This window comes from Mirounga leonina, unplaced genomic scaffold (genome assembly GCF_011800145.1).
Source record: "Mirounga leonina isolate KUSES-001 unplaced genomic scaffold, KU_Mleo_1.0 Mir_151, whole genome shotgun sequence".
NCBI lineage: Eukaryota > Metazoa > Chordata > Mammalia > Carnivora > Phocidae > Mirounga > Mirounga leonina.
In genome coordinates this window covers 100,494,648-100,507,635 of record NW_023270377.1, presented here as the reverse complement: position 1 = coordinate 100,507,635, position 12,988 = coordinate 100,494,648, and the positions used below count along the sequence as shown (strand labels likewise).

General features: G+C 42.2%; 1 protein-coding gene across 3 annotated transcripts in view; it reads right to left on the bottom strand.

Moving 5' to 3' along the window:
* EPB41L5 (erythrocyte membrane protein band 4.1 like 5) overlaps positions 1-8,320 on the bottom strand; it is a 143,020-nt gene extending 134,700 nt beyond the window's left edge. The window contains exon 1 of one of the 3 annotated variants that reach the window (XM_035008198.1): positions 8,232-8,320. The gene's annotated coding sequence lies outside the window, so the exon portion shown is untranslated. Of the gene's footprint in view, positions 1-5,222; positions 5,437-5,747; positions 5,945-8,231 lie in introns of those variants that run through there. The other 2 variants (XM_035008197.1, XM_035008199.1) reach the window with 2 other exon arrangements.
* Positions 8,321-12,988: the final 4,668 nt, after the last annotated feature.

Sequence of the window (12,988 nt, the reverse complement as noted above, 5' to 3'; positions counted from 1 at the left end):
AAAATTATGAACAAAGGGTAAGATGTATGTTCATCTACTTAAATCCCAAGAAAATAAAATTTTAGATCCCTTTTCAGTTTACAAAGCACTCATATATAACATCTGGCTGCAGTCTCTTTCTTTTCAGGTTTCTCTTCAGACATTGCTCCTTTTGCACTTTGCTATCCATTCTCATTTCAGCTGCCTAAGAAAGGTACTTGTTACACCAGATGTGGAAAGTCCATGTGTCAGACTCCCTATCTATTTAACTCAACTCTACCTGTATCTCCCCTGAGAAACGTTCTCTGATAACCAGAGTTAGTCACTTCCATCATCACACTTCCACTGAAACTTGAAAATATATTTTTACTGTTTCACTAATCAGATTTTAATTATTTATTTACATGTCTGTCTCATTTATCTTAAGCTCCTGAAGACATAATTCCTATTTTGAATAGCCAACCACCCAGAACATTTCATCATTAAGTACAACAAATGGTAAGTAAATAATCTTACTTGCTTCACAGAAAAACTCCCCAAAATACTGTTTTATTTTGATGAGTAAACTAAGGGTCCGATAAATGAAACCACTGGCCAGGTCCATGATTTAGTAAATAATGAAGACATTAAAAAAAAAAATTAAAAAAAAAATCAAACTCTGATTTTTCTGATTCCAAATCTTGGTCTCTCTATCTCACCGCAGAACAATTCATGTAAAACTTGTATTTTAGAGATAAATCATCAAAGATCATAGCTAAAAAGAGTCTGAATGAAAATACAAGCACAAAACATACATGATAAATTTGTTTTTTTAAAAACTTACTTCAGCTTACTTGACAAATTGCAAGGGGGAAAAAGAAATGCAAAGAAAACTACAGATTAAAACAGACTTAAAATACATATCCATCAATCACAATGCACCTACATTAGATCCTAATTCAAATTTTTTTTTAAGTTGTCTGATATTATCATTGGGGGAAGCTAAGTCAAAGGTATATGGGAACTCTACTACTGTAACTTCCACATAAGTCTAATATTATTTCAAAATATAGGAAATTTTAAAGTCACATATTTGTTGGGGCGCCAGGGAGGTGCAGTCGTTTGAGCGTCTGACTATTGGTTTCAGCTCAGATCTTGGGGTCCTGAGATTGAGCCCTGTGTTGCTCTGCGCTCAGTGCAGAGTCTGCTTGGGATTCTCTTTCTCCCTCTACCCCTCCCGCTCATGCTCTCTCTCTCTCTCTCTAAATAGATAAAATCTTAAAAAAAAAAAAAAAAGTCACACATTTGTTGTTACACGTATAATTTATAAGAAGTCTTGTATAACCAGACAGTGGGGTGCCTGGGTGGCTCAGTTGGTTAAGCTTCCGACTCTTGATTACAGCTCAGGTCATGATCTTGATTACAGCTCAGGTCATGATCTTGAGATCCTGAGACTGAGACCCACATCAGCTCTGCACTGTGGAGCCCGCTTAGGAGTTTCTCTCCCTCTCACCCTGCTCACTTGTTTTCTTTCTCTCTCTCTCTCTCTCAATCTCGATCAAAAAAGAAAAGATAATAAAAATAATAATAAAATTTAAATTAGATGCATTTATAAACATGATGAAAATAAAAGCTGAAATACTGGAATAATATCAACGTAATAAAAAATTCAATTGCTATAAATTGAGGATTATATCCTCATTTTACAAGTATGCATATTGCTATGTAATTAGGTAAGCTAGCAAAGCCATGACAGTTCTCATTTGAACTTCCTAAGGACATAAATTTGGCACACATTTGAACACTGACTGGATTGTTTATGATAACCAAGGAATTACTGCCATTTTTCTTTTAGATAAAATAGTGGTATTAAAGTAAAGTGGGGATAGAAACTAAACAAATTGCCCAGATAAATGGCCATTGTTGGAGCATGATGGGTACATGGGGGTTCATTATACTCTTCTGACTACTTGAATTTTTCCAAAATAAAAGTTTTTCTAAGGGAAAATCATGTTCAAAATGCACTACAACTGTGATTCCTAGGAAGCAAATGAACTATAAAACAAGTTTTCTGACTTTCACCTTATCTTGTACCTTGAAAATAAAAATTCATTACGCAAGTAGAGTTAACCTGCTTAAGAAAAAACAAAGCTTCTTTAAGATTTAATAACTATGGGGGCGCCTGGGTGGCTCAGTCCTTAAGCGTCTGCTTTCAGCTCAGGTCGGGATAGAGCACCACATCAGGCTCCCTGCTCGGCGGGAGGCCTGTTTCTCCCTCTCCCACTCTCCCTGCTTGTGTTCCTGCTCTCGTTGTTTCTCTGTCAAATAAATAAAATCTTAAAAAAAAAAAAAAAAAATTTAATAACTATGTATTTTGAACCATAAAACCCAATGCCACAAACAACTTCTTTTTACAGAATATAAAAGCAACTTACATGAAAATAAATTTCAGATGGACTAAGAATTTAATCAAAGAAATGATAAAGTACTAGAAGGAGACAATATATTAAAGAGCTTTTAAAATTTTTTAAAGGATTAATATGCAGTTTAATAAAGAACTATCACAAACCATTAAGATAATGCAACAGAAAAAAAGGGCAAGATATGAAGAAACAAGTTCTAAAAGAGAGTATGAAATGAAAATATGTACAAAATAATGTTTGACCTCAACAATAACAAAGGAAATCTAAATTAAAAAAATAAGATACTATCGGGCACCTGGGTGGCTTAGTCATTAAGCATCTGCCTTCGGTTCAGGTCATGATCCCAGGGTTCTGGGATCAAGCCCCATAGCGGGATCCCTGCTTGGCGGGAAGCCTGCTTCTCCCTCTCCCACTCCCCCGATTGTGTTCCCTATCTCACTGTCTCTCTCTCTGTCAAATAAATAAAAATTTTAAAAATCTTTAAACAAACAAACAAAAAAAGATACGGTCATTTAAGACTCAAGAAAGCCAATGTTGAAAAGGATATGGGCAGGCGAGAATTCTACCACTGAAAGGATATGGGAAAAACAATCACCCTACACTGTCCTCTTTGGAGGATTTAACCACACTATCAAAAATGTTCATGTGCCTACACTTTCACTCAGCAATTATATTTTTGGTAGGATATCCTAAGAAATAGGATGTGATCCAAGTTGTAGAAGTAAGGATTTTCAGGGCATAATTTTAAATTTTAAATATATCCATCAACATGCAAGTAGTTAAACAAATTATGGTACATCAAATGGTATACAACACAGCTCTTTTTTAAATACAATTGACTTAGACACCGACAAAATTTCTAAGTAAAAAATGAAATCAGAGAAAAGTGGTAAGTTTTATCCCTCGTATACACAAAACGACTAAGACATGCAAACTATTGTTGTTGTTTTTTTAAGATTGAGAGGCAGAAACAGAGCATGAGCGGAGGAGGAGGCAGAGGGAGAGGGAGAAGCAGACTCCCCGCTGAGCAGGGAGCCCGATGTGGGGCTCTGTAGGGCTCAATCCCAGGACCCTGAGATCATGACCTGAGCGGAAGGCCGACTAAGACATGCAAGCTGTTAAGTGAGGTTATCTCTGGAGAGGGTCATGTGGAGGTACTTAAGTCCTCTTTAGTAAGAATATATGAATGTGCCAAAGGAGTTTTTAAAAATTATTAAGTGACACCTGGATGGCTCAGTCAGTTGAGCATCCAACTCTTGATTTCAGCTCAGGTCTTGATCTCAGAGTCATGAGTTTAAGCCCTGCGTTAGGCTCCATGTTGGAGCCTACTTAAAAAAAAAATTGTTAAAAGAAAAAAAGTTTTCCCATATTCACTCTTTCTCCATCCCTCACTACCACTTTCATTCTAAATGCTACAGCAGTGGATTTTTAGCAACCACAAATCTGATCCCAGTTAAAAAATCTTTAATGGTCTTGCTCTGGATCCAACTCCTCCTACCTGGCAGACCCTTCAGGCAAACCACTCCCAGCTGTTCACTCTGCTCTAGTATCCCTTCTGCTCAAACCAACTATCTTTTTAACTGTGGACCTTTTGGGGGGGGGGGGGGGGTGTTCCATCTTTCTGGAATGCTCTCTTTCCACTTCACCTCAGAAAAGCATTCCCTGCTCCTTAATCTAAATTAGGTGCTCCTTTTAGTACCCTTAGACTCTTTTTTATAACATTTACCAAAACTGTAATTAAATATCCAATTGTTTAATTATTTTTTTTACTGGGTACTTCCCCACTAAGACTCAAGGATCTGGTCTGACTCATTCAGCAAGATGACCCAGCTAGCACGGCAATCAGCATATTAGGCACTCAATAAAGAACTTGTCTGACACTAAAATGATGCAGTGGAATTCTCAGAGAGTAGGTGTACATGGTTTTTTTGTTTTGTTTTTTAAAGATTTTATTTTATTTATTTGAGAGCGAGAGTGAGTGAGAGAGAGCACAGAGGGGGTAGGGTTAGAGGGAGAAGCAGATTCCCCGCTGAGCAGGGAGCCCGATGCGGGACTCGATCCCGGGACTCCGGGATCATGACCTGAGCCGAAGGCAGTCGCTTAATCAACTGGGTGAGCCACCCAGGTGCCCTGTTTTTTTTTTTTTATCTTTTAATGCGTTTTTAATCTGTGATTTCTCATTTTTCTCTATAAAGAAAGGTATTCTTTACAATCATAAAAATGCAAACTGAAATAATCCATTTACTACCTAGATTAACTGAAGGTTTTTTTTAAGTATGTATCTAAAACTCAAGTTTGTCATGAAATGTGTATACTCTCGTATGTAACAGGTGTTCACATTCTTTGGTAGGCAAATGCTTTTTCATAAAGCAATATACCAATATACAGTAAGTGCCATAGATATTAATATCTTTGGCCTCATTAATCCCAACACAGAAAACGTCCGCAGTAGAGTAACTCAACAGAAGTAATACATATGATTTTCTAATGAAGCTTACCTATAAAAAGAAAACCCTGCAAACTAGCTTACGCGTACTAATAATCCACTATGTTAAGTAGGGTTCAGCAATGTTTTAGCAATGTCAGAAATGGAGTTATGGGTAATTTCCCCCCTAATTCTTAAAAAAAATACTCCTGATATCAATTTAAAATGTTGTCAAAAGGTTCAAAAGACCTGGGTCTTCTCGCTTTTAGCTAAAACTCATGAGATTTAGTAACCATAACGATAGTGACAGGTACAATTAATGTTTACACACCGAAAAACCCCAACCTTAACACGCCCAGAGTCACGGGTGGGGGCGGGGGAGGATCCTTTGGATCCCGCCATTGCTGGGAACCCACCTGCCTCTCACAATTTCCAAGTGGCTGAAGTTTCAGTCCAACGCGAACCAACCACAAAAGTCCACTCGGGTTTTTGTTTTAAGACCGTGACACGAACCACGGTGGGTTTTATCCCTTGACCTGCCACATCCCCCTCGCCAACCAGACAGCTGAGCCGAGACCTCTTAGTGAAGGGCGACCCCCGGCTGCTCGGGAGGGAGTCATGGCCACGAACGGGCAGGGGTCGGGCCGACAAACATTAACCCGCCTCACCCCCGGCTCCCCGCTCCGGCCGCGCCGCCCAGTATCGCCCGAAACTCAGCGGCCCGGCCCCATTGGCCGCCGCCGCCCCTCCCCTCCCGGCAGGTTTAATATTTTGCCGGCGGGCCGGGGAAGCAGCGGGAGCCGGAGCGTCCCTGGGCGAGGCCGGGAGAACAGAGCCCCGACGCCAGCCAGAAGGGGTCCCCGGAGCGGTGAGGGGAAGCGGGGCGTGGACCGAGCCCGGTACTTGGGCAGTGCGGCCGGGGCCACGGGCCTCGCGCTTACCTGGGCTGGGGACGGAGGCGCGGTGGCTAAGGCGACGCGGAGAGCCGGCGACGCGGGGGTAGAGGTCCCGAGAGCGACTGAACAGGGGGCGACTCCTCTGGAGACGCCAAGAAATGGCGGCCTGAGGCGCGCGCCCACCCTGCGCTAATCCTCTGAAGGACCCTAGCCGTCCGCCGGCCCGCCCCTTAAAGCCCCTTCTAGGCTCCGCCCTCCGGGGGGCGGGGCGCTCTGCTCTTAAATGGGCAATGACACCGCCCCGGAAATCGCCGGACTGGGTGAGACTCGGGTTAAACCGGCGATGCCAGGCCCTGCCGAATCTGCCACCAGTGCTCGCGGCCCGGCGTCCCGGGCTGGTTTAAAGGGGCGCTGCCGCAATCCAGCCCTGTTTATAAGACTCCTCCTTGGGAGGGGGTGCACGCCCGCGGAGAGCCCCCAAATTAGTCCCATCCCAAAGGTAGCTTAGCGCTGTCTGAGCCCAGCATCAGGTGCTGCTAGATTCATTTATCCATTTGTTCGAGAAATTAATTCACTCAGCAATCTTTAGTGCCCCATTGTTAGAGGAACTTTCATTGTAGTGAGAAAGACGGTAACAAATACATATCAAATAGTGGTATCATGAAGAAAAAAAAGGGAACGGGAAATAGATTTCTGTTTAACATAGAGTGGTCAAGGAGATCCTCTGTGACCAGGGAACATTTCATCCGTTCTTTCCACAGATAATTTGTGAAATTGCCTATTATGGGCCAGGCTGTTTTCTAGACACTGGAGATACAGCAAATAATCAAGACAGACAAAAATCCCTCATGCAGGTTAAGTACTAGCTGGGGAGACAGAAAATAAATGAGATAAATAAGTAAAATCAAATGCTATGTTAGGCAGTGCTAAATGATAGAGAAAAATCAAAGCAGGGGACAGAGATAGGGAATAAGAAGTTGTCATTTTAGATAGACTAGCTAGGTAAGAAGGAAGGCCTCAATAAGGTGACCTTTGAGTGAAAATGGAAAGGAGGTGAAGGAGTGGTTCCGTGGACCCCTGGGGGAAGAGCAGAGGTTAACTCCAAAGGCCCCGTTGGGTGGGTGCTTGGTCTGCTCAAGGAAAGCCAGCATGCCTAAAGGTGAATAAATAGAGCTGTGGAAGGTGACAAGCCAGGGAGAGAGAGCTGTGAGGTGAAGGGCCTTATGAGCCTGCCTCCCCGTCTGAGGAAGTCAGAGAATCACTGGCAGCTGTGAGGGTGTGAAGTGCATGAAGTCCCTGCTGGCTGAGATGAGAATAGGCAAATACTCAGCCCCTTCTGGAGATTTAGCACTGCCAGTCCTCCACCATCCCAAGAATTAATAGTTGGGCTTGGCAGGGACAGCTGGTCTCTGCTCCACATGGTGTTGGCTGGGGCAGCTCAACGGGAGTTGGAGTTACCAAAATGGCCTCATGCATCTCTGTGGCATTTAAGCTGGGACGGCTGAAATGAACAGCTGAGTTCTGACTGGTGCTCTTTCTCTAGCAGGGTAGTTGGGGTGGCTCAAGCCCGGAAGCCTATTAAGGGAAATGCCCAGAAGTCACACCATGTCACTTCTGTTGCCTATTATGGTCAAAGCAAGTCACAAGGCCAGGCCAGTTTCAATAAGATCCACCTCATTTTTTTTCTCTTTTAAATAAATTTCCTTTCCCTACTTTTTAAAAATAATTTCATTGAGATACGTCACATATGATACAATTCACCCATTTAAAGTGTACACTTCAGTGGTGTTTAGTATATTCACAAAGCTGTGCAACCATCATTACAATCTAATTGGAGGGCATTTTTATTTCCTCTCATGGGAGAGGCAGCATGGGAGTACAGGGATGGGAGGAATTGTTGAGGGTCATCTTTGCATCTGTATCTCAATAAAAAGCAATGGTGATGATTATGATATAGGAGGGAAGGAAGCTATGGATTTATAGATGAAACAAGAAAGGGCCATAGTTTGAAGCTGGGTACATAGGTACATTGAACTATTCTATTTTATGTATAGGTTTAAATTTTTTGCATAATAAAAAGTTCTTTTTAAAAAAATACTGTCTGGGCTATATACTTCTTGGAAAGTCTTCATGTATCCCCCAGGGGACTGATTACCCCAGTTTGAAAACTACAGTCTTTTTTTTTTTAAGATTTTATTTATTTATTTGAGAGAGAGAGAAAGAGAGAGCACGCGCACAAGCAGGGGGAGGGGCAGAAGGAGAGGGAGAAGCAGGCTCCCTGCTCAGGGAGCCAGACATGGGGCTCGATCCCAGGACCCTGGGATCATGACCTGGGCCAAAGGTAGCCGCTTAACCAACTGAGCCACCCAGGCGCCCCTGAAAACTACAGTCTTGAGTGCCATCCCCTCAGTCTATCAGGGCTGTCTCCCTCCAACTATTTATTACCCAGCATCTACACATTTGAAAGCTGTATTGTAATTTATCTGTTTACTGATCAATAGCATTTTCTGTCAAGACTTCTAAACCTACCTCATTGTCCTAGACTGTTGTATAGCTCACCAACTGGAGAAAGTGTCCTCTTGTCCCCTTCTGCTCAATCTTTATCTCTACCTCCTGTCAAGGGTGGGGATGAGGGAGGCTGTGGATGAGGGGAGAGAAATAGGTGAGAAAGATGGTTCTAGGCTGAAGGAAATATGAAGACTTGGGGAAGAAGAATGGAACCTAAGGACTTAAGTCATGGGAAGTTGTTCATGCTTTAATCATGTAAGATTATTCTTAATAACAGTTTGTCCCCTCCCCAAATCTTCCCCTTCAAGACATAAATACCCTCTGCAATATCCCTATTTTGTGGCAATTTGGTCCCCTAGTTGGCTCCCACCAGAGACAGAGAAGTTCTTCTCCTTGAACACAACTGAATTAAATAAAAATGCTTTGGGCTGCAGGTAATACACAATACAATTAACTGTACTTAAGCAAATAAGGATTTAATGTTTTTCACATAAATAATCTAGAGGTAAATGGCTGCCTAATACTGGTTCAGGTCCTCAACAATGTTATAAGGATCCTAAACACTTTTGCTTTTTCTCTTCTGCCATCCTTAGCATGTTGAGTCTGGTTTTTATGCTCTGGCCACAGAAGGGCTACAGTATCTCCAACTCTTCTGACTTCCACGAATGAAAGGGAAAGGGGGAAAGACCTTCATGAAGACTTGTATTTTAGTTCAGGGAATGAAGTCCCACCACCCACTGTGTCATCAGTCAGAACTAGATTAGCTGCCCAGACTTGGATACTTACTGACCATAGGGTAAGGGAACACCATGACATCTTTACACCAATCCTAATTCACTCTTGGGGTTTGGGGAAAGGCCTGCTCTCCAATCTGGGCTCTCCATTAACTTCTTGAACAAATCCAAGTTTTATTAGCAGGAAAAGGGGGTGTTTCAAGGAAGAATGACTATGGGTGGGCTATAGAGGGTGCCTACCACAATAACCCACTTTTTGGTGGAATAGTCCTAACCCATGGAAAGATTTTCCTTTATTGAGCCAAGAGGTGTAACAAGAGGAAACTGTTTAGAATGGAGTGGAGAGGCCAGCAGGGGGAGCTCTCACACTGTTCCACTCAGACCCAACAGGAAAAGACATACCTTATGCTGGTTTAGCTTCTACTTTACTATCCCAGTGGGAAGTAGAAAGGTTTTTCTCCTCCCCAGCCAATGAGAGACCGTCACAACTCAACCAACGAAAAGCCCTTATGCTTGGAACTCCCAGTTTACTTCAATGGACGTTTCGTCTTCAACAGCCCTCTCAACTTCCCACTCTCCTGTATAAAAGAGCCATCCTCTCCTTGGTTTACTGGACTTGCCTACGGTTTTGCCATAACTTCCATGTCCTGAATTGCAATTCTCCGCTATTCCCGAATTTTTGCCAGTGAAGTAATTGGCGGTTTTAACAGAACATCCTCACTCTAGATTTTCCTTTCTATCTAAGGTCCTGGTTTGCTCTCTGGAGTCATACAAAAAGAGATAGATCCAATTCTGTGGGTTCTAAAATTCATACAATCGAGAGAGGGCTCTTAAGTGAAATAACACAAATTTAAGGGTTCAATATTAGGTACAGGGGCTTGGGGCCCACACAAATCTGGAGACCTAAAGCTTAAACCTAATTATCTTCATCGTAAATCTGCCTCTGCCCACAAAGAGAAACATAATTCCTCTTTCACATTAGAACTCCTTAAATAATCAAGGACGATTGTCCCAAGCCTGCAAAATCTCCTTCTCTTGTGCTGATTTCCAAAAAAGTAAAGAACTCCCTAAATCGTTTTTTTCTGAATCGGTCCACACTGGTGGGGTCACTCATGCCAAGGTATTCTGAGCAGAGGGAAGTCCAATGTAAGACTCACTTCTCTTGGAGACTGAAGGACCCCTGCATTCCAAAAATTCTCTATTGAAAAGAAAATACTTTCGGGGCGCCTGGGTGGCTCAGTCGTTAAGCGTCTGCCTTCAGCTCAGGTCATGATCCCAGGGTCCTAGGATCGAGCCCCGTTTCGGGCTCCCTGCTCCGCGGGAAGCCTGCTTCTCCCTCTCCCACTCCCGCTGCTTGTGTTCCCTCTCTCGCTGCGTCTCTCTCTGCCAAATAAATAAATAAAATCTTAAAAAAAGAAAAGAAAAGAAAAGAAAATACTCTCAGGGGAGTGGGTATCATAAAGAATTCATTTATCAGACACGATCTAAGAGAGCATTACCTATTCAAAAAATGCACACAAATAAAATAAATCAAAAAACAAACCCAGTCATCAGGAAACACCACTAAGATAGAGAATGTTGTAAGCAGACTGCAAAGAGTCTAAACTTTAGAAGCTAAAACATCTAAAACAATTTTCAAGTCTGTTTGGATAAAGACGATACTACCTCCCTCGCAGGGGAGTAACGAGCGTTACAGAAAACAAGTTATCTGAAAGTGTTTTCAAAAGTGTACAACATGACGTATAAGAGAATGTAATTACCACAGATTAAGGAACAAAAGTACCTGGGGATGCAAATAGAAGATGAGGGGCTACAAAATGGAGCCATCACTTGTGCCTAATTTCATTTGGTTGGGTAGTTCCCTTTACCTAGCTAAATCTTTCCTGAGCCAGAATCTCATGTTTGAGAGTCCACCTTTTCTCTCTTTGCAAGTGTCCCTGGAGGGAATAAGATCTTAAACAAATTCACACTAAAGTGTTAGCCATACAGGCTAATTGAAGAACACCTTAAAAGAATGAGGGATGGCTGGGGGAGAGGTATGCAGAGAAGGGACACAGAAGGGTGAGTTGAAGACAAGTCACTTCTTTCTCCAAAGTACTCGGGCTTTTCCCTACATCTGGAGACTCAGGGAAAAAGACCTTGTTCCATGTTCCATGAATCCATATTTCAGGTATCACTTTGTCCAGCATTATTTGGAACAGAATCTACTGATCTGGTGGCCTATGCGTCTTCTTTATAATGATGAGGAGAAAAATTGAGAAAGCCTTGGATGGCTCCAGGCAAGTTCATAGTATTGGGTAATAGAAAGGCGGAAATAAAAACATTTTGCCATTAGATTTGCCTAATGGTGAAACTATGATGACACTGAGAGAGTCAAGGGAAGAAAAAGGAAGGAGCCAAGGCTCAGTATTTCTAAAAGTTAATGTGCATGTGTCACTGGAAGACCTTATTCAAAGGTTTAAGTCTAGGGTAGAGCCCAAGAGTCTGCATTACCCACAAGCTTGCAGTTTGTTGATAGTGCTCATTAGTGGGTACATTTTGAGTAAGGAGGTCTTTCACTGACTGCCCCACACCTGTGACTACTGACCCGACATCAGGGCCTGTAAAGGCATTAGAAGACATACAGTAGAAAGATCAATGCCAGTAACTCACTTGAACAAGGATTCATTTTTTTCTCATCAGTTTTCTCATCTATAAAATGAGGTAATTAGAACAGACGATGGGTTGGATTGTGTTCTACAAAAGATAGGTTGTAGCTCCAATCCCTAATACCTATGAATGTGACCTTAATTGGTCTTTGCATATGAAATCAAGTTAAGATGAGGTCACTTGAGCAGACCCTAAATGAATATGACTGGTGTCCTTGTAAGAAAGAGAAATTTGCCCCCCATGTTTATAGCAACATTATTTACAATAGCCAAGACATGAAAACAATCTAAGCATTCATCAGTGGATGAATGAATAAAGAAGGATGCTATAGGGGCGCCTGGGTGGCTCAGTTGGTTAAGCATCCAACTCTTGGTTTTGGCTCAGGTCATGATCTCATGGTGGTGGGGTGGAGCTCTATGTCAGGCTCTGCGCTCAGTGGGGAGTCAGCTTGAAGATTCTTTCCCTCTGCTCCTCCCCCAACTCCCTCAAGTGCGCATGTGCACTCTTTCTCTCTCAAATAAATAAATCTTAAAAAAGAAAAGGTATGGTTTATATATAGAATGCAATATCATTCAGCCATAAAAACACGAGCAACTTCTACCATTTGCAACAAGATGGATGGAGCTTGAAGGGATTATGCTATGTGAAATAAGTCAGACAGAGAAAGACAAATACTGTATTATCTCACTTATTTAGCCATTAATCCACTGATGGACACTTGGGCTGCTTCTACCTTTGGCTATTGTGAATAATGCTGCTATGAACACAAGTGGGAACCAAGTACTCTTTTTAATCCCTTAGAAACAGCTTTAGCCCACTGGGGTTGGAACAATCAATACCAGCCTCTGTCCCGGCCCCTTGCTGATCAAACGCAGCAATCCTCAATCAGAACCCACAATCTCAATATTTGGAAGACAAGGTCCTTATTGCCCACTCTGGCTCCAGCAAGCTACACCAGAACCACAGCAGCCATCCCTGCCTGCTGCAGGGATGGGGGATGGTAGTTGCTACCATGTGAAAGGCTGAAACTCACCAAAACTTACCAGTCTTGTCATCAGCAATCTTGTGGATGCTGCAAATATTTCAACTAGATCCAGAATTCCGAAAATAGTTACTCCAGAGAGTCTCTGCAAGCTAATTAGTTGTGTAAGTGGAAGGACAGATTCTTGGAACTTCCTAGTCCACCATCTTCTAAAACATTACTCCCATTCGGTTCTTTTAAAAAAATATTTTCCTTATCTCTGTTGTCCTCTACATCCGTGGCATATTAATCCTACTTACTACGTGTTTCATTTTCTTCTCATCTCATCTTTGCCATTTCTGCATCTGTTTCTCTTAAATGATTTTTCTCCACTGGGTCATATTTCCTTGCTTCTTCCTATCTATAGTTTTTCT